General features: G+C 47.0%; 1 protein-coding gene across 4 annotated transcripts in view; it reads right to left on the minus strand.

Annotated features, from left to right (window-relative positions):
• Nucleotides 1-18,992, minus strand: part of AGAP1 (ArfGAP with GTPase domain, ankyrin repeat and PH domain 1) — a 591,701-nt gene that overhangs the window by 568,954 nt on the left and 3,755 nt on the right. The gene's annotated exons all lie outside the window — the stretch shown is intronic.

An 18,992-nucleotide genomic window follows, 5' to 3' on the forward strand; every position in this document is an offset into this window, starting at 1 on the left:
GGGGGTGCTTCTGGACCCGATGTTATCCTTGGAAACACAGGTGGCAGCCGTGTGCAGAAGCGCGTTTTACCAACTACAGCTGGTATGCCAGCTGTGACCCTACTTGAAGAAATTGGACCTGACCTTATTCACTCATGCATTAGAAAATCCAGATTGGACTACTGCAATGCACTCTATGTGGAACTGCCCTTGAAGACTGTTCGGAAGCGTCCCCTGGTCCAGAATGCTAGTGCAAGGATGCTCATGGGTGCAAGTCATTTCATCAGTATCACACCCATCCTGCGGCAGCTTCTTTGGTTATCGGTCCGCTTCTGGGCTAGATTCAAGATGCTAGTCTTGACCTTTAAAGCTCTACATGGCTTGGGGCCGGGGTACCTGTCAGACCTCATTCACCCATATGAATCTGCTAGGGCCCTCCATTCATCGTCTCAGGCTTTGCTCATGGCCCCACTACTAAAAGAGATCTGATTGGTGGGGACTAGAGACAGGGCATTTTCAGTTGTAGCCCCTTGGTTTAGGAACACCCTCCCTGAAGAGCTTCACCATGCTCCCTCCCTCAGTGTTTTTAAGAAACAACAACTAAAAACACACCTTTTAAAGGAAGCTTTTTAATGCTCCGTTTTTGGTTATATCTGGCAGGTTCTTTAGTTTTTAGTTTTTATAACTCTGTTTTTAGCTTAATTTTTTTTTTTAATTTGAACTTTATACTAATTGTGGTTTTTAATCTGACTTTTAACTTGTTTACTCAATTTGGTTAATATTATTACTTTATTGCATATTGTACCTATTTTATTGTTGTGAGCCGCCCCGAGCAGCAGTGTACTGGAGGGGTGGGTATAAATATTTTTTAATAATAAATAACTAATGCATCCTGTTGTAATATGCAGCATTCTTTTCGGAATGATAGTGCACCAAGCTCTGAGACTGTGAGCTGAGGTTATCGCCAACAAGAAGAGCACCTTATTACGAGAGAACTTTGAGTGATGCCTTGCACAACGGATTGAACGGGGCTTGAGTCAGTGCATTGATCACCTTATTCAAGTTCCATGAAAGGAATCTGTGAACAGGCGGGGGAGCCCCTTTTAAGAAATGCCTGATACGTGCATGTAGGTGGGAAAAACCTGGAGAGTTTCTCTCAAGAATGAAAGCCAATGCTGAAGTCTGCCTTTGGAGTGTGTTAGGTCTCAGTCCCTGTTCCAGGGCGGACTGTAAAAATGTGAATACTTCTGGGACACCCACAGAGGTAGGAATAATACTCTTTCTTCTGGCCCAGTGTGAAATGGCCATCCACGTGGCCTGGCAGATTCTGTTGGTGGCCGGTCGCCTAGATAGAATAGTGTCGGACTTTAATGCCATAACCTTGATTAGCTAGGGGTACAGGCTCAATGTCCAAATGTTGAGTTAGAGCCAATCTGCGTCAGAATGGATGATGAGACCCTGTGAAAGAAGATCCGGATGCCTGGGAAGAGGCCACGGAGGACGAGTGGATAGGGAGACCAGATTGGCAAACCATGGTCTCTGTGGCTAGAGTGGAGCTATGAGAATGAGGCGAGCCTTCTCTCAACGGAGTTTTTTGATTACCTTGGAGATTATGGCTGTGGGAGGGAAGGCATAGAGAAGGCCCTTTGGCCAGGGGGCTGAGAAGGTGTTTATGGTTTCTGCTTGTGGATGGTGGAATCACAAGCAGAAGCTGGGAAGCTGACTGTTGCAGTGAGTAGCAAAGAGGTCTACCACTGGTTAGGCTAGTGTTTCCAACACTGTCTGAAACATCTCCGGGCTGAGTGTCCACTCTGCCGGGTCAACTCTCTGGCGGCTGAGTCAGTCTGCTCTTAGGTTGAAGGATCCGCTTAGATGTTTGGTCATCAGTGATGGGAGGCTCTTTCCTGCCCAGGTGAATAGTAGAGCGGAATCTTTCATGAGGACCCTTGATCTTGTGCCCCTTTGGTTGTTTAAGTGCAACTTCATTGACACATTGTCCATCCTAACAAGGACATGTCTGTGCGCTATGTATGGACAAAAATGTAAAAGGGCCAGATGAATGGCTCTTAATTCCAGCAGGTTGGTGGACTTTGCTTGTTCTCTGGGGTGCCAACTGCCCTCTGAGTAGAAGTTGAGGCAGTGGGCTCCCCAAACCCAACAGACTGGCATCTTCTGTTATGGTGATGTGAGGTGGTGTCAGCAGTAGACCTTTTGACAGGGCTGAGGACCTCCACCAACGAAGGGAAATGCGAAGGGGAAGTGGAATGGGGAGTTGTATGTGGGCGCGAGTTATGATCTGGTTCTGGAAAGGAAGTAGGGTGTATGCGTGCCATCTGGCCCAGGGGGTGCACTCCAGACATGTGATCATGGAGCCAAGGAATTTGGCCAGTAGCATGAAGTCCGTGAAGGTGTTGCTCAGTACAGCAGAAGAAGAATCTTTTCCCTTCAGCCGGTGGGGGGGAGAGAAATCAGGCCCTTGGATGTGTTGAAGAAGGTGATGGAGCCTCTGGGTAGGGTGGAAGTGGCTCTTCTGTTTACTATGAAGCCATGTGAATGGAGCAACTCCAGGGTGTTGCAAATGTCCTTCTGAGCGCTGTGGAGGTATGACGATCGGATCAGTAGGTTGCCTAGGTAAATATGAGTGTGTATTGCCTGTGTGCGCGTGTGCGCGATTAGGGCTATCATTACTTTCATGAATACTCTCAGTGCTGAGGATAACCCGAAGGGCATAATCCGGCACTGGAAGTGTAGGTTGTTGAAGCAGAAATGGAGGTAACATCAGTGGGCTGGGAAAACAGGAACATAGAGATAGGCTTCTGACAAGTCCACCTATGTCAGGAACTCCCAGACCTTCATCACCTCTTTGATGTTCTTGAGGGATTCCATTGTGAAAGGTTGTTTGAGGTGGCAATTCAGAGCTTTGAGGTCTAAGACAGCTCTCCATGTACCATCCTTTTTTGGCACCAAAAATAGAATGGAATATGCACCCTGACATAAGTCTGTTGAGGGGACTAATCAATTGCCCGTATCTGGAGGAGGTGGTGGATCGCTTGACACATGCACTGAAGCTTGTCTGGTTTCTTGGGGACTGGAGTGGGGATGGAGCGATTTGTTGGGGAAGAGGAGAATTCCAGGGAGAGGCCTTCGGAGACCATCTTGATCACCCAGCGGTCCGAGGTGACTCTTGTCCAGGCCTCTGCAAAATCCAGGAGCCAGCCCCCAACCTGTGGTGAGTCATTGTCTGCAACGCTGAAAGGAGGAAGACTGGAACTGCTTGGTGTTCTGTTGTCTGAATGCTCCTCTGGAACTTTGTTGCCACTGGGGGTGGCCTGTTGGTCTGAAGTTGGCGTTCCGATTGTCAAGAAATGAGGTACTGGAAGAGTACCCTGGTTGCCTAAATGAGGAGTGAAAGGGATGAAAGGAATAGGAGTTACCTCTGAATTGTATCCATGACTCCCCACTAGAAGATGGCTTGGCCTGCTTTTTATCTTGTGTCTCTACTAGAATAGGATCAAGAGATTCCCCAAACAATTTAGCACTTTTTAAATGGGGTAGAGGCCAAGTTCAATTTAGATTTTGAATGTGATTTCCGATGCTTAAGCCATAAGCATCTCCTGACAGCCACTGCAGAAACCATGGCTCTTGATGCATGTTGGATGCAGTCAAGGTCTGAATCAGCCACAAGTGCTGTGGCTTTGGCCATTTTGTTGATGCCCTAGTGGAGCTTAGTGTTTTCAGGTGGCACATACTGTAAAAGCTCTTTGGCCCAGAGAACCAACGCTCTAGCAAAGATGGAATTTGCTGCTGCAACCTTAATGACTGTAGTGGCAGCATCATGGGGTTTTCTCAGAAGGAATTTGCACCTCTTGTCTTCTGGTATTTTTAATTGCTCCCCCCTGCTTTATTCATAATGGCCCCCAATACCAATTGTGCTACTGGTCCATCTACCACAGGAGGGGCTAAGAGGGAGGAGATCTCTTGTGGTAGTGAGTATAGCTTGCCAGGGAAAGGGATGGCCAGTTTGTGGGAAGAGAGAGAGGCCCATTCAGCAAGCATGATGGAATGAAAGATGAGAGGGGAGGGTGCTGAGGGAGAGGAAGGAGAGGTGGATGAGAACAGCTTCTCATCTAGCCCTTGGTTGGGCAGCAGCGTTTCCAATGTGGCTACTGCCTTAATGGTTCTCCTAGCCTTTGCCATAAAAATTTCAAAGTCAGCAGCTTGAAACAGTCTACTGGAACAGAGGGCTGAGTAGCAATATCCTCATTTCCCCTCTGCTCTCCTTTTGCAGTGGCAGGACAATCCTCTATAATAAAAGCCTAAGTGTGTGCCCGTGTCAAATGCCTGGCGTGCGTCCGTGTCTCCCTTGGCTGTTCTGGGCATGCACGAAGTGCATGCCCAGAACATGCCGAGGGAGACACGACCGCGGCGACCAGGCGGCCATAATGGCCGGGAGAAGAAGCGGCAGCCGAGGAGAAGCGGCCACCGCGAAGCCGGGCGGGGGGAAGAGGCGGTGGGGGAAGCCAGCTGAGGCGGCGGCGGAGCCGCGGCCTCGGCAGAGCTGTGGCCGAGGCCTGGCCGCAACGCCGAAGACGGCCGGAGGGAAGAGGTGGCGGCGCCGCAGAAGCGCAGAGGCAGACGGTACAGACGGCGGGGGCAGGCGGGACTCTTGGAGGTGGCGGCGTTGGCACTCTCCTCTACTAGCACCCGTTATTTCAACGGGCTAAAAAACACTTGTCTAGGAATAAAGCGTCCCCTTTCCCCCACTGGAATGGCTTTGTGAACCGGGCTAAAGCTGGGGGAAGAGGAAAGGTAGGGCTTGGAAGAGACCCTGGGGTGCCGAGGAGGGATAGTAGAAGGCATAAAAGGAGGGACAGAAGGAATGGAATGGAGGAGGGAGTGAAACTCCTTTTGCAATAAATTAATTTAACCAAGAGGACATATTTTACAAGATGGGAAGGTTAGTTTGGGCCATCAATCCCGTGCTGGTACTACTCAGTTACCGGGACTGCTGGATTGGCTCCACGTGGCTGCCCCTCGCTAGGTGCCTTTGGCATTACTGGCTTGGCTGTGGGGGGAAGAGGGTTTACCAGTTGCCCCTCCCCCATGATGGAGACAGATGGTACAATCGTGGGCAGCAGAATGACACCTGTCCCAGCTGCTTTAGTCCTCATGCTTTCGTGGGCAAGTAGGTGCAATGAAGGGATACAATGCGGCTGCCGCTGCTGGAAGACCACTTGCAATAAGAGATGTGCATTCAGCCTAGCGATCGGAAGTTTATTTTTCTTTTTTCATGGCTTAGAAGGCAGCAGCAGAGCAGCTGGCAGCGAGTGTGTTGTTGGTTTTTTGGCCTTCTTGTGGCTCTTGCCTGGCTCCATGTTATCCACTGGGCAGAAGAGGTAGGAACTATTACACCATTTTCATTCGAAGTGGCAGAGGGAGATTGCTTCCATTTGCCTATGGATTGCGATAAGGAGGGAATCTGGGCCTCTGAGGAGAGACCCTCTGATATAGAGCCCAGTAGGACTTTGGCCGCTTGAGCTTGGTCAATGAGGGAGACCGTGAAAACAAAAGTGAAAGCAAACAAACCAGCCATTGTATCAAATTGCAAATTTTTTGTTTAACAAGAATTGTGACTCTCTTCCCACCCTCACACAAAGGAAAGTGGAGCAAGTAGGAAAAGGGAAGGGGGCTTGGGGGCTCTGCCTACAGCTGAAAATAAAGCTGCTGCAGTAATATCCTATCTGTGCCTGAGGCATGTTAGGTACACAACTCTATATCTAAGGATGGGCTCTGATTACGGTGGAAAATATAGTAATTACAATGCATACTATAGCAAATATCTAGTTGTAGACTGTCAGATTTCTAGATATATTACCATGTTCTCATTGTTAAATGCAACACATCAAGTTCATCTCCCCAATTAGTTCAGTGATTATTGAGGAGACATGACATCTGGACCAGGCCAATGCAGTGCTGAACCAACACTCATACTACATGAATGAGCCCAAGAGAGTTGCAGTCTCCAATAATCCCATCCCTCTTCATTATAACCAAATTATAATGTATAAACGGTTCCCCCATTTTGAAACAAATTTATCCTCTGATCTGTTCTTTATATATGAAGTAATCTTAGCCATTGATGCATATTACCAAAGTTCAAGTTGCCACTCTTCTAATGATGGAATTAAATTAACTTTCCAACATATAGCATAGAGGATTCTGGCAGCAGTTATTACATATAAAGAGAGTTCAGTATATTTTTACATGTATATAAGGCTTTGTGATATTCAACAAAAAATGTATCTGGTAACAAGGGAAAGTCAATATTCAAGATTTGTTGCATCTTAGAATGAATTGTCTTCCAAAATTGCTGAGCTTTACTGCACATCCACTACATATGATAAAAAGTTCCTGCCCAATTCATATATTTCCAGCATTTACCAGAATTTTTATTGTCTATCTTTGCAATCATCATGGGAATATGATACCAGCGAAAGAAACATTGGTAGACTTACCATGAAGGGTTCTTTTTCTGGTATGGGGAGGGCATCCGTTACTTGATGGGTTGTCAAGCTCTGCATGCTCTGAGACAGGGCCAATGAAAAGCGAGCACGTCCTCTACTCCCCCTGACCTGGCGGCTACCAACTCGGGCATGGGGACGCTAGGAGACCTTTTTGAGGAGGATCCGGTTTTCAGAATTCCTTTCGTCCCTACAGATCATTCAATCGCCTGGGATCGTCCGGTTTCCGAGACGAATTCAGAGATAGAGACTTTCAAGGAGCACAGTGCAGGCAGCCTTGGCATCAATCCTGGAACTCCAAGCCTAGAGGAACTGGCAGGAAGGCAGGTCTCTTCGGTCCCCCGCAGGAACGACGGAACCGTAAGCAATGACTCGTATCATGTCGGAGGCAGGTTACGGGCTTTTGCCCATTCATGGGGGGGGGGGACCACTTCAGATCAATGGGTACTACAGACAGTGTCCCAAGGTTATCGCATAGATTTTCTCGCTTCCCCCCGGACTCCTTTTTCAAGACCCTGACATCAAGGGATCCCTTAAAGAGAAAGTTGATGCAAGAGGCCATCCGACACCTATTGGACATTCAGGCCATAGAACCTGTTCCGGTGCCCCCAAATCCCGATGGGGTGTTTTCTCTGCTATTCCTGGTACCAAAAAAGGACGACTCCTGGAGAGCGGTACTGGATCTAAAAAGACTGAATCGGTACGTGCGGAAGAGGCCTTTTCGTATGGAGTCCTTTCGAACCATCAAATCTGCAATCCTCCCGGGGGATTGGCTGGCGTCGCTAGACTTATCCGAGGCTTATCTGCATGTACCAATTCATCCGTCCTCCCGTCGCTTCCTCAGATTTGCGTACGGATACCAGTTCTTCCAGTACAGGGCTCTTCCGTTCGGCCTGTCTTCAGTGCCGAGGGTCTTCACAAAGCTGATGGTGGCAGTCATTGCCCACCTCAAAATACGGGGCATACACACATACCCGTATTTCGACGACATTTTAATATGCTCAATATCGGAGGCACGAGCAGCGAAGGATGTAGAACGCACTATTCATGCCCTGGAGGCTCATGGCCTCATAATCAATCTGCACAAGAGCCATCTGCATCCATCTCAGCGGTTATTGCATCTGGGAGCCCTTTTCGATACAAAGGAGGCGTTTCGATACAAAGGAGGCCTACCAAACGAGAGGAGAGTGAAAATCTATTGGGCCCTCAGGCCTTATCTACTCAAGTCAAGAGCACCGCTGATGCACTTGGCTCATATTCTGGGCCTGATGATCGCGTGCCTGGATTGTGTGCCTTGGGTGAGATGGCACTCCAGACCCCTTCAGTGGCTGCTCCTTCCGCACCAGGAGGCCATTATGGAAAGGAAAGACATGTGGGTAACATTACCCAACAAGGTCAGGAACTCGTTCACTTGGTGGACTTCAACTGCCATAAAAAGGGGCTTGCCATTGGATACCCCAGAAAAGATCATAGTTACTACAGATGCAAGTCTCTCCGGATGGGGGGCACACTGCTCCACCCACCAGGCCCAGGGCAGGTGGGAGCGAGAAGATCTGAGATACAATATAAATTGGCTGGAGCTAAAAGCGGTTCACCTAGCGTTGGTGAAGTTTCAAGTCCTGCTGGAGGGTCATCACATTCTAATACAGACCGACAATATCACAACGAAAGCGCACATAAATCATCAGGGCGGGATGAGATCCAGGTCGCTGATGTGAGAGATGAACCTATTGTTCCTATGGGCGGAAAAACACCTCAAGTCGATAATGGCGGAACATCTGTCAGGCCTGCTGAATCGTCAGGCGGACTGGCTGAGCAGGCAGTTCCTGGACCTGGCGGAGTGGGCGCTACATCCAGATGTTTTCCAACAGCTAACACAACGGTGGGGTCTACATGTCCACATGTTTGCATCATTCCAGAATTCCAAGCTCCCAAGGTTTTACTCAAGACACCTCTGTTACCATGCAGAACAAGTGGATGCCCTGTTCGCCAAATGGCCTCAGGGTCTGCTTTATGTCTTCCCTCCGATGGCGATCCTGGGAGCTGTCCTCAAAAAAACTGGTCGCCAAAAGGGCCGAGGACATTCGGGTAGTGCCTTACTGGTCAAGGAGACCATGGTTCTCTGACCTGATGGCCCTATCAACTCAAAAACCGTGGGCGCTTCCACTGAGAAAGGATTTATTGAGCCAAGGCCCGATCTTACATCCGGATCCAGAGTGGCTCCACCTCCATGCTTGGAGGTTGAGCACAAATCATTAATTGCCAAGGGTTACTTGGAACGAGTCTAAGATACTATCCTGGTGGCAAAACGTCCGTCTACGGCTAGAATTTATCAGGTGACATGGTCCGCTTTTTGTTCCTGGTCGTACAAGGCGGGGGTGGACCCCTTATAGGCGGGAGTACCGGCTGTTCTCGGTTTCTTACAGGCAGGAATTGAAAAGGGTCTCCGACCAAGCACCTTGAGATGTCAGACGTCAGCATTAGCTTCGGTCCTAAGCATTTCATCCAAGGAATCGCTAAGTTTGGACCCAGACATTCATTATTTCTTGAAGGGAGCGGTTAATCTGAATCCTCCACCGATTCATAGATTTCCCTTGTGGGATTTAAACAAGGTTCTGAATGCCCTTACGAAGACGCCCTTCGAACCTCTACGGCGGATATCCTTATGACTCCTTTCGTTCAAAGTTTTGTTCCTTCTTGCTATTACTTCGACCAGACACATCTCGGAACTGGCCTCTCTCTCGATATGGGATGAGCTCTGTATCTTCCAGAAGGAGTCAGTAGTGTTAAATCTAGATCCTACTTTCTTACCAAAGGTGAATTCGGTGTTCCACAGGAGTCAGGAAATTGTGTTGCCTTCTTTTTGCCCGAAGCCTCGCCATCATAAGGAATGGGCTTGGCACACTTTGGACGTACGGAGGGCTCTCCACATCTACATTGAAAGGACGAGTAGTTTCAGGAAGTCAGGTTCCCTGTTTGTATCTTTTTTACCTTCGAACCTAAGTTCAAAGGTGTCTAAGGATTCACTAGCCCGATGGCTATGAGCTACTATTACCTTGGCTTACGAGTCTTTACATTTGGAGGTTCCCCTGAAGATCACGACACACTCCACTAGGAGCGTGGCTACTAAGGCGGCATTCTCAGCTAGGGTTCCACTGGAAGAGATATGTAGGCGGCCACTTGGTCATCGACATCTCCCTTTGTTAAGCACTATAAAATTCCTTCCTTTTTCAAACCTCAAGCAGCAGCTGCCCGCACAATTTTACAAAAAGTGGTCTAAAACATCCGCATCCCACCCTGATCAGTAGCTTGGGTATGTCCCATCAAGTAACGGATGCCCTCCCCATACCTTGGAAAAAGAAACATTGGTAGACTTACCGTGAAGGGTTCTTTTTCTGGTATGGGGAGGGCATCCGGCCCACCTGCGGATGCAGAGGTGGGGATCTCTGGGGTGGTGGAGCAACTCCTGGGGTTCCAGTTGCTTCTGTCCCTTTAAATCTTTTTGCGCTTTTCGCCTTCCTCTCTCCTTCTCTTACTTATTCACTCTACTATTTTTTCATAGTGTCCAGGATCTAGTGGTCCAGCGTATAGGAATATGCAGGTGTTTCCAGATTTATTTTCTCTCACTCCCTACGCTCCGCATGACCAGAACTGGGTAATAAGGGGCAGGTCAGGGGGAGTAGAGGACGTGCTCGCTTTTCATTGGCCCTGTCTCGGAGCATGCAGAGCTTGACAACCCATCAAGTAACGGATGCCCTCCCCATACCTTGGAAAAAGTACATTTTATACTAGTTTTCACTGTAAATTTAATATTCACCTTCCATTGATACTCCTATTGCTGCATATCAATTGTGGGGTTTTTTAAGTTTTGCATCCATTTTATCATGCAATCTGTTCTGATTCTGAAATATACTTCAATAACAACTTGTATATAAGTCCTAGTAAGTGCTCTGAATTGTGATATTAATATTTCAAAATCCATCAATTCTCTAAGCTTCCCCCCATTTTTGTACCTCTTTCTGAACTATGCTGTTTATCTGTGAATATTGAAACCACGAAGGAGCACTTGTCCACTCTGCAAAAAGAATTTCACCTGACTTCATTTTCGTTTTAACAGTTAAACTTTGCAGATTATATGCCTTTTCTCTCCATTGTTCAAATTTCTTTTTTTTAAAAATTAAATTTTTATTAATTTTAACAATAATCATTCACAACACATTAAACAAATATGGACTTCCCGCTCACACCTCCTCGTGAATCACCAACTATATAATTAACCCATGCTATAATAATAATTCAAAACATAGATTTAAACCTTACAAACACAATTTTGATCTACTCAACCTGCTAATATTACTAAATTTCAAACCCTGTTGTAAAATCCATATTAGGAAAATAGTTCTTTAAATACAATACGAATGGTTTCCAATCTTCTTTAAAACATTCTAAGTTTTGATCTCTTATCAGTACTGTAAGTTTTGCCATCTCCGCATATTCCAAAATTTTTATCAGCCAATCTACTTTTGAAGGTAGTTCATTGCTCTTCCATTTCTGTGCATATATTATTCTGGCCGCCCTGGTAGCGTACATAAAGAATGTTAAATTAGTTGTAGAAAACACTCCTTGTGTTATTCCCAGCAGGAAGGATTCTGGCTTCTTAGGAAATGTCATTTTGAATATTTTCTTTAACTCATTATATATCATGTCCCAAAATGCTTTAGCCTTCCTACAAGTCCACCACATATGAAAAAAAGTTCCTTCAGAGTGTCCACATTTCCAACATTTGTTTGAAACATTTTTATAAATTAATGCCAGTTTTTTTGGTGTTAAATACCACCTATACATCATTTTATAATAATTTTCTTTTAGAACATAACATGCAGTGAACTTTAAATCAGTTTTCCATAATTTTTCCCAGGCTGCCATTTCTATATTGCACCCCACATCTTGAGCCCATTTTACCATAGTCGTTTTAACCACCATTGTTCAAATTTCTTAGTATATTCCTCTTTGTAAAAATATATATTTATTATCGACACTATTATTTTTCTTTGTAAACCACTTTGTGAACTTTGGTTAAAGAGCGGTATATAAATATTCATCATCATCATCGTAACTAGAATTATAACAAGCCAGGATATCAATTACTGAGCAAGGTATTCTTCCCCCTGCTCCTCAGAGTCCTCAGATTATCACAGGTCTGAAGTCTGAACTTATAAAAGATGACAAAAAATGTGCAAAAATAAGCATTAGCTTATTCCCCCACATTTTTTAAATCTTCTGTGACACTACACAGAAGACATTCATGGATAATTCTAAGCCAGGAGGATACCATTACTGCATTTATGGCAAGAAGCTAGGAGCAAAGCAAGCAGCTAGAATTTCTGCAATCATTGTTTCTGAACTCAGCACAGGTGGCAAACACTTCATTTATCAAGGTCAACCAAGACTTCCTGCTCACATGCTCTTCCATTCAGGCTTAATGCAAGTATTTTTAGATATTACTAGGTAAACAGTCAGTTCAGTTTCCAAGCACCTACACTAATTAAGGAATTGCAGCCTAGCAATTAAGATGCTACTAGAATACTGATCTATATAGTACCAGTGTGCACAGTGCTTTACAGAGCAATATTACAGAAAAAGGGACATGATCCCATATTTCAGCAGTAGTAGGCAGCTCTCTCTCAATAGGGCAAATGAAGCCACTGGCTTTGCACAAAGCTTGGGAGATGTGGCTGGCTTCTCTTGCTACGTCTGCAGGGGCGTAACAAGGTTGGAGTGGGCCCAGAGAATAGAACATCATCCTAAATTATTTTTTAAAAAGGTTTTGTGGACGATTAAATTGTGGATGATGCAAGTCATTTAATGGTACTAGAGAAAGACAGGCTGTTCTGGTAGCTCCAGATCTTAACACTCACATCAATTTCGGAGGATGAATACAACTGAAGGAAGCCCAGGCGGGTGCGCAGCTGGGGGAGTCAGTCATGTTACTTGCCTCGGGGGGCCTCCCAAGGCCAGACAACTGTCTCCTCTTGCCCTATTATAGTTACGCCCCTGAACCTCTGGGATTGCTGACATGCATGCAATGGTTAAGGGAAAATAGCATAATGGAAATTTAAGTGGAGTCAATCAAAACAGATATTTTGATTTTTTCTAGGGGTATCATTTACCTTGTAGATTATGAAAATCAAAATACAATAAGATAAACAGCAACCTAAAATTCTAACTATATTTATTATTTATATATGTCCCAATTAAAAATAATCTGGTTTTATATTCGTGATAATGAGTTGCATCCTAAGAGTTCCTTACATTTGTGGAAGATGCCCCATTTATGCAAGAGAAGGGAAGAAACAAGTTCCCCTTTCTCTATATAGCTTGCTGCATGAAATAAAAATCTGCTAATGGCTGGGAGATCCTTGGGAGCATATTTTAGGAAGTTGCGGAGGAAAGGGGGAATTGGCAGGTCACCCCGCCCCTTGAATAAATGGACTTCTTTCACAAAGATTAGAAACTCTTAGGATTTAACCCAACAATGGTGCTCTTTCTGAACCATACACTGACTGCAGTCAATACTACCCCAAGATAGCTGAATGCTCATTTAACATACTGATGCAGAACAAAAACTTTAGTATTATTAAAAGCATAGGACTGAATGTACACTACCCTTGTGATTCTGAACTGCTGTACAGAGATGTGCAGCAGTTCACTAACATGAGGTAACTTCCTCTTAAAGTTCCCAACAATTATACAGAAAAGTGAGAGATTTATATGAAACCAGCTGACCCCACACAGAGCATCTGTGAGAAAATACACTCCCCTCACCTTCTGCCCCAGTCTATCCTGCCCTCACCCGAAGCTTCTTCCCTGTCTCCAACAGGTGGCAGGGCTTCGCCCACCACCTGTTCCCCTCCAGCCCCCCACCTTCTGCCCCAGTCTCTCCTGCCCACCTTATGCCCATGTCCTTCCTACCCTCCCCCCACCCTCTGCCCCATCTCTCCTGCCCTCCCCCCAGCCTCTGCCCCCATCTCTCCTGCCCTCCCCCACCCTCTGCCCCCGTCTCTCCTGCCCTCCCCCCACCCTCTGCCCCATCTCTCCTGCCCTCCCCCACCCTCTGCCCCGTCTCTCCTGCCCACCTTCTGCCCATGTCCTTCCTACCCTCCCCGACCCTCTGCCCCGTCTCTCCCGCCCTCCCCCCGCCTCTGCCCCGTCTCTCCCGCCCTCCCCCCAGCCTCTGCCCCGTCTCTCCCGCCCTCCCCCCAGCCTCTGCCCCGTCTCTCCCGCCCTCCCCCCAGCCTCTGCCCCGTCTCTCCCGCCCTCCCCCCAGCCTCTGCCCCGTCTCTCCCGCCCTCCCCCCAGCCTCTGCCCCGTCTCTCCCGCCCTCCCCCCAGCCTCTGCCCCCGTCTCTCCCGCCCTCCCCCCGCCTCTGCCCCGTCTCTCCCGCCCTCCCCCCGCCTCTACCCCGTCTCTCCCGCCCTCCCCCCAGCCTCTGCCCCCGTCTCTCCCGCCCTCCCCCCAGCCTCTGCCCCCGTCTCTCCCGCCCTCCCCCAGCCTCTGCCCCTGTCTCTCCTGCCCTCCCCCCGCCTCTGCCCCGTCTCTCCTGCCCTCCCCCCACCCTCTGTCCCCGTCTCTCCTGCCCTCCCCCCATTCCCTGTCTCTCCATTCCCCTCAGGGGATGGAGCCTCTCTGGGAAGAGCAGAAGGTTCCAAGTTCCCTCCCTGGCAGCATCTCCAAGATAGGGCTGAGAGAGATTCCTGCCTGCAACCTTGGAGAAGCCACTGCCAGTCTGGGTAGACAATACAAAGCTAGATGGACCTATGGTCTGACTCAGTATATGGCAGCTTCCTATGTTCCTAACGCAGGGCTGCACAACTTCAGCCCTCCTGAAGATGTTGACAACTCCCTTCATCCCTGATTACCAGCCACTGTGGCTGGAGATTATGGGAGTTGTAGCCCAAAAGCAACTGGAGTGCTGAAGTTGTGCAGCAATGCTCTGATCTCTGAAATCATCAACACTGTAAAAACAAGGCCTTATTCAGGCATTATTGAATCACAGCAAATCGAGTCACTATTTTAATCTTGTTATCCTGTCAAGTGTAATTCTCAGTTATCATACATGCACGTCCTCTGCACTGTGAAAAACTCTGCTTCATCTCAATCCAAATCTTTCATTGTAATGACAAATTCTGACCATCAGCAAAAACAAAGAAGCCACTTGTGTTTAAGCTGTCCAGACACCTATTTTAGATATACAGCTACTTTGAAATGTAGCTTTGGTAGTTACGCAAAGTGGGGGGTGGGGGTTTACACAACCCCATAAAGATGTGCTTTGATGTGGGATGTAGCCCTTATAGCTAGACATGAAAAAGTGAGCTACAAACTGGGAAGTCCAAAGGATCTCTTCTACTAGACACATATTTTTTGTTTCCCACTGGAAATGAGGGGTTTGCAACAAAGTACAAAAAGGAGGCAATTGCCTTTGCCAACCTCCATGAAAACAATCATAGTCCACTATGAAGGCAGCACTGATTATGAGAAACACGTAAGAAGATGGTATAGTAAAGGTAAGGCTTCAGTATCTATAGTATTCACATAACCTCGGATTTGGCACCACTACGTACTACACAATATATAGAGAGCTGCTGTTCCAACAGTAATAGCGTGATTAGCTGACTATTCACTGCACACCTCAAGGGTGTACCTAGCCCCCTAAATCATTAACAAAATTAAATATGCCCCCCCCATTAGATAAAGTTTCACAGTGGTTCAGGTCTACTTGCTTCTTTAAATCCAGAGCAAAGAACAAATTCTTAGCCCCATCAAGGGTATTAGAAAATACTCTGACCCAGTGAACTATGACTTCAAGTTGATTTTCAGGAGTTCTACACCCATGAGGAAGTAGCTTCTAGATCAACTGACTGCAGAGCACAGCAATAAAATATACAGGTTGTTGCAGATGGACATTGTACATATACTACTCACCAATACACTATAAGCCACACCCTTCAGTTATAAGATTTCAAGGGATTTTCTTAATGTAGTTTTGCTGTGGGCTATAGCCAAGGAACCACTGTCCCTATGTTTGTGTGAACAGCCACAGCTTACTGGCAATCCTATGGCTGCTAAGTGGAATGGGCAAAGTACCACAGCTTACCACAAACTGTAAAATATAGTCACTCATTTTGTTGCATGTGGCAAATGAGAACTGCACCAGGTATCCAAAGACGGAAGCTTTATCAAGTTGGTTTACCACACCCCCATATTTATACTGAACCATCAAAGTGCATGGCCACAGGTCAATATGTATCAGAAGACAGGCTAGTAAATGTGTCCAGACTTGCTCGAAAAGCTACCTGACCATACTGACCCATTCAAGTGTCACATATTCAGCATTCAGCAGAAAATACTGGGAACGTCACTTCCTGCAGAGACTAAAGTCCTTTCCAAGGCAGTGAATATATGCTTTCCTAATGAGAAAATGTCTGCATTGTGCTAAGCCCTACCCTCAGCTCCTTGCACAAGGACTTATTCACTGTACTTACACAGATCACAAATTTTAATTTGCTTCCCTTTCCTCTCAAGTCCTGTGTTTAGAAGATAGACCTCCAAACCAAATAACTGAACTCCTTAAAGAGACTATTGTATATAAACTCAGTTCTGTGTCCTTACAAGACAGACAATGCATCACTGCAAGATACAGTTGCAATGAAATTATTTTGCACCAATTTAAACACATGTTTTCCAAAGATATGCAAAGACCATTCCATAACACCTCCGGATGCACTATGGCCTATTTTTGTTTCTCAGCACTGAGAGAACATCAGTGTAATTGTTAGGTTACCTATTTCCTTAATTTTATCCTTCATAAATTAACTCACAACCAGACTGCAGTTTCCTTTAGTCTCATGGTGATGTATTACAACACATTTTCACCTCACACTTTTGCTCAAGTTAAAGGAAAAGGTTTTTTCCTTCTTATAAATTCAGGAACAATAAAATCATATTACTTCAAAGAATTAACCTAAACAAAGCAGTAAGATGAACTGCTGCATGCTCCATTATCAGAATGATGGCAGTACAAATTAATTATTATTATTATTATTATTATTATTATTAATTCAATTTCTGTACCTTCCAAAAATGGCTCAGGGCGGTTTACAAAGAGAAATGCAAGAGACAGACTAGCAAATGTTAAAAAACTCACACTATCAAGCAAAAAGCCTAAGTTGCAGCCATGTGCGCCTATCTATGGGCACTGTGATGGGCATAGGAGAAATTTTACTATAGTATCCCAAATGGAAGCAGTTTGTTAGCAAAACAAGAACTGTGAACATTTTTTCAGAGATTTATGAGGAGGAGTTTTGGAGGGAAGGTGACCACTTAGAAACTTCAAGATACGACTCATGACCAAATGTTGATCATCAAGGGTCTTTTCTTCCACAACCAGTGGTCTATGTAAACCTACATAAACTATGTACACCAAGTCTCAGCAAAACCCCATGCAAGCCTCAGAATAATCCTAAAAAAGTTTATTCAGCAAGTCCTGTTCAACTCAGTGGGACTTCATCCCAAGAAAGTGCACCCAAGACTGGAGTGGAGCCTTAATCCAATATCCCTCAAAAGAAAGGCAGCCAGGATAAAGCCTAGAAAGAGACTATCCACATGGAAAGTAGTACACAAAAACAAATTAAGGCAAACCACATATAGCACTTACATTTATATACCGCTCTATAGCTGGAAGCTCTCTAAGTGGTTTACAATGATTTAGCATATTGCCCCCCAACATTCTGGGTACTCATTTTACCGACCTCGGAAGGATGGGAGGCTGAGTTAACCTTGAGCCCCTTGGTCAGGATCAAACTTGTAACCTTCTGGTTACAGGGCGGCAGTTTTTACCACTGCGCCACCATATGAATACCTTGCAAAATCCAAGCTGCTCCTTAATCATGTTGCTGCTAGAACTCATGTTGAAATGTCAGGAAAAAATGTCATTAAATACTTCTTCCTGAGACAAGGCAGTAGTACATAATCATCTGCTCAGATTAACACTTTAAAAGCTAGTAGGTAATTTGAAGCTTCTCCAACACAGAAATGCAACCAGTTCTTCAAAGTAGCCTTCCCTTTTCTCTTACAGTGGAAGCGAGAAAAGAGAAATCTGGAGGCGAGAAGGGGTAAAGCAGGACCTTTAACTGCCTTTCCCTGATCTGCCTACGCAAGACAGACAAGTGAACATTAGCAGTTCTGCTCATTTTCACAGAGAACTGCAGGAACCTTGGCACATCCACCTTTTCAAACAGTCATCAAAATATAAACTTCCTTCACCAAGTTGGCTGCCATGCCCTGAGAGCCATTTTCAAATTGATCTTTTTATCTTTAATGGCACATCAGGGAAGTAATTTGCCTTGCATTCAAATCCCTGCTGGTATGTTTCCCAGACTACAGGAAACACCTATGTCGGGTAGCAGCTATATAGGAAGATGCTGAAAGGCATAATCTCATACTGCGAAGGAGATGGCAATGGTAAACCTCTCCTACCAAAGAAAACCACAGGGCGCTGTGGGCACCAGGAGGTGACACTGACTCCACAGCACAACTTCACAAGTTTACTCTGACCAAGCCAAGAGATCACCTCCAGGCATTGCAGAGCAGCAATTATCTAGAGACTCACTAACCAGGCTGCACATTATGACAGGCAAGCAACCACCCTCCCTCAAGAGGCTGCAGCATGCAGGTTTGCCTTGGATACAAACATCAAAACAGCACATGGGAACCCTGCCATTCCTCACCAGCTGCTACTGAGGCAAGCACATTTATTTATTTATTATATTTATAATAATACTAGTATTTGTAAGCCCGTTTTAATAACGGGCTCTAGTGGGGGGAGTGCTGCTTTTGGCCTCACCTTGGGCTGCCAGCGGGGCCAGGCCTCTCGGCCGCCGCCGCCGGCAGCGGGGCCAGGCCTCTCGGCCGCCGCCGCCGGCAGCGGGGCCAGGCCTCTCGGCCGCCGCCGCCGGCAGCGGGGCCAGGCCTCTCGGCCGCCGCCGCCGGCAGCGGGGCCAGGCCTCTCGGCGGCCGCCGCCGGCAGCGGGGCCAGGCCTCTCGGCGGCCGCCGCCGGCAGCGGGGCCAGGCCTCTCGGCGGCCGCCGCCGGCAGCGGGGCCAGGCCTCTCGGCGGCCGCCGCCGGCAGCGGGGCCAGGCCTCTCGGCGGCCGCCGCCGGCAGCGGGGCCAGGCCTCTCGGCCACCGCCAGCGGGGCCAGGCCTCTCGGCGTGGCGGTGGCCGCCGCCAGCGGGGCCAGTCCTTCCTGCCACCACCGCCGCCTTTCCCTGCTCAGATACAACATGGCCGCCCGTGTCTGGGCAGCCGTATCTTTTTCGGCAGTTCTGCACATGCGCTCAGCGCATGCTCAGAACTGCCCAAAAAGACACGGGCAGCACGGCCGCACCGCTCTGCACATGCTCAGAACTGCCCAAAAAGACACGGGCAGCACGGC

The sequence above is a fragment of the Hemicordylus capensis genome, chromosome 1 (assembly GCF_027244095.1).
Source record: "Hemicordylus capensis ecotype Gifberg chromosome 1, rHemCap1.1.pri, whole genome shotgun sequence".
Taxonomy (NCBI): Eukaryota; Metazoa; Chordata; class Lepidosauria; order Squamata; family Cordylidae; genus Hemicordylus; species Hemicordylus capensis.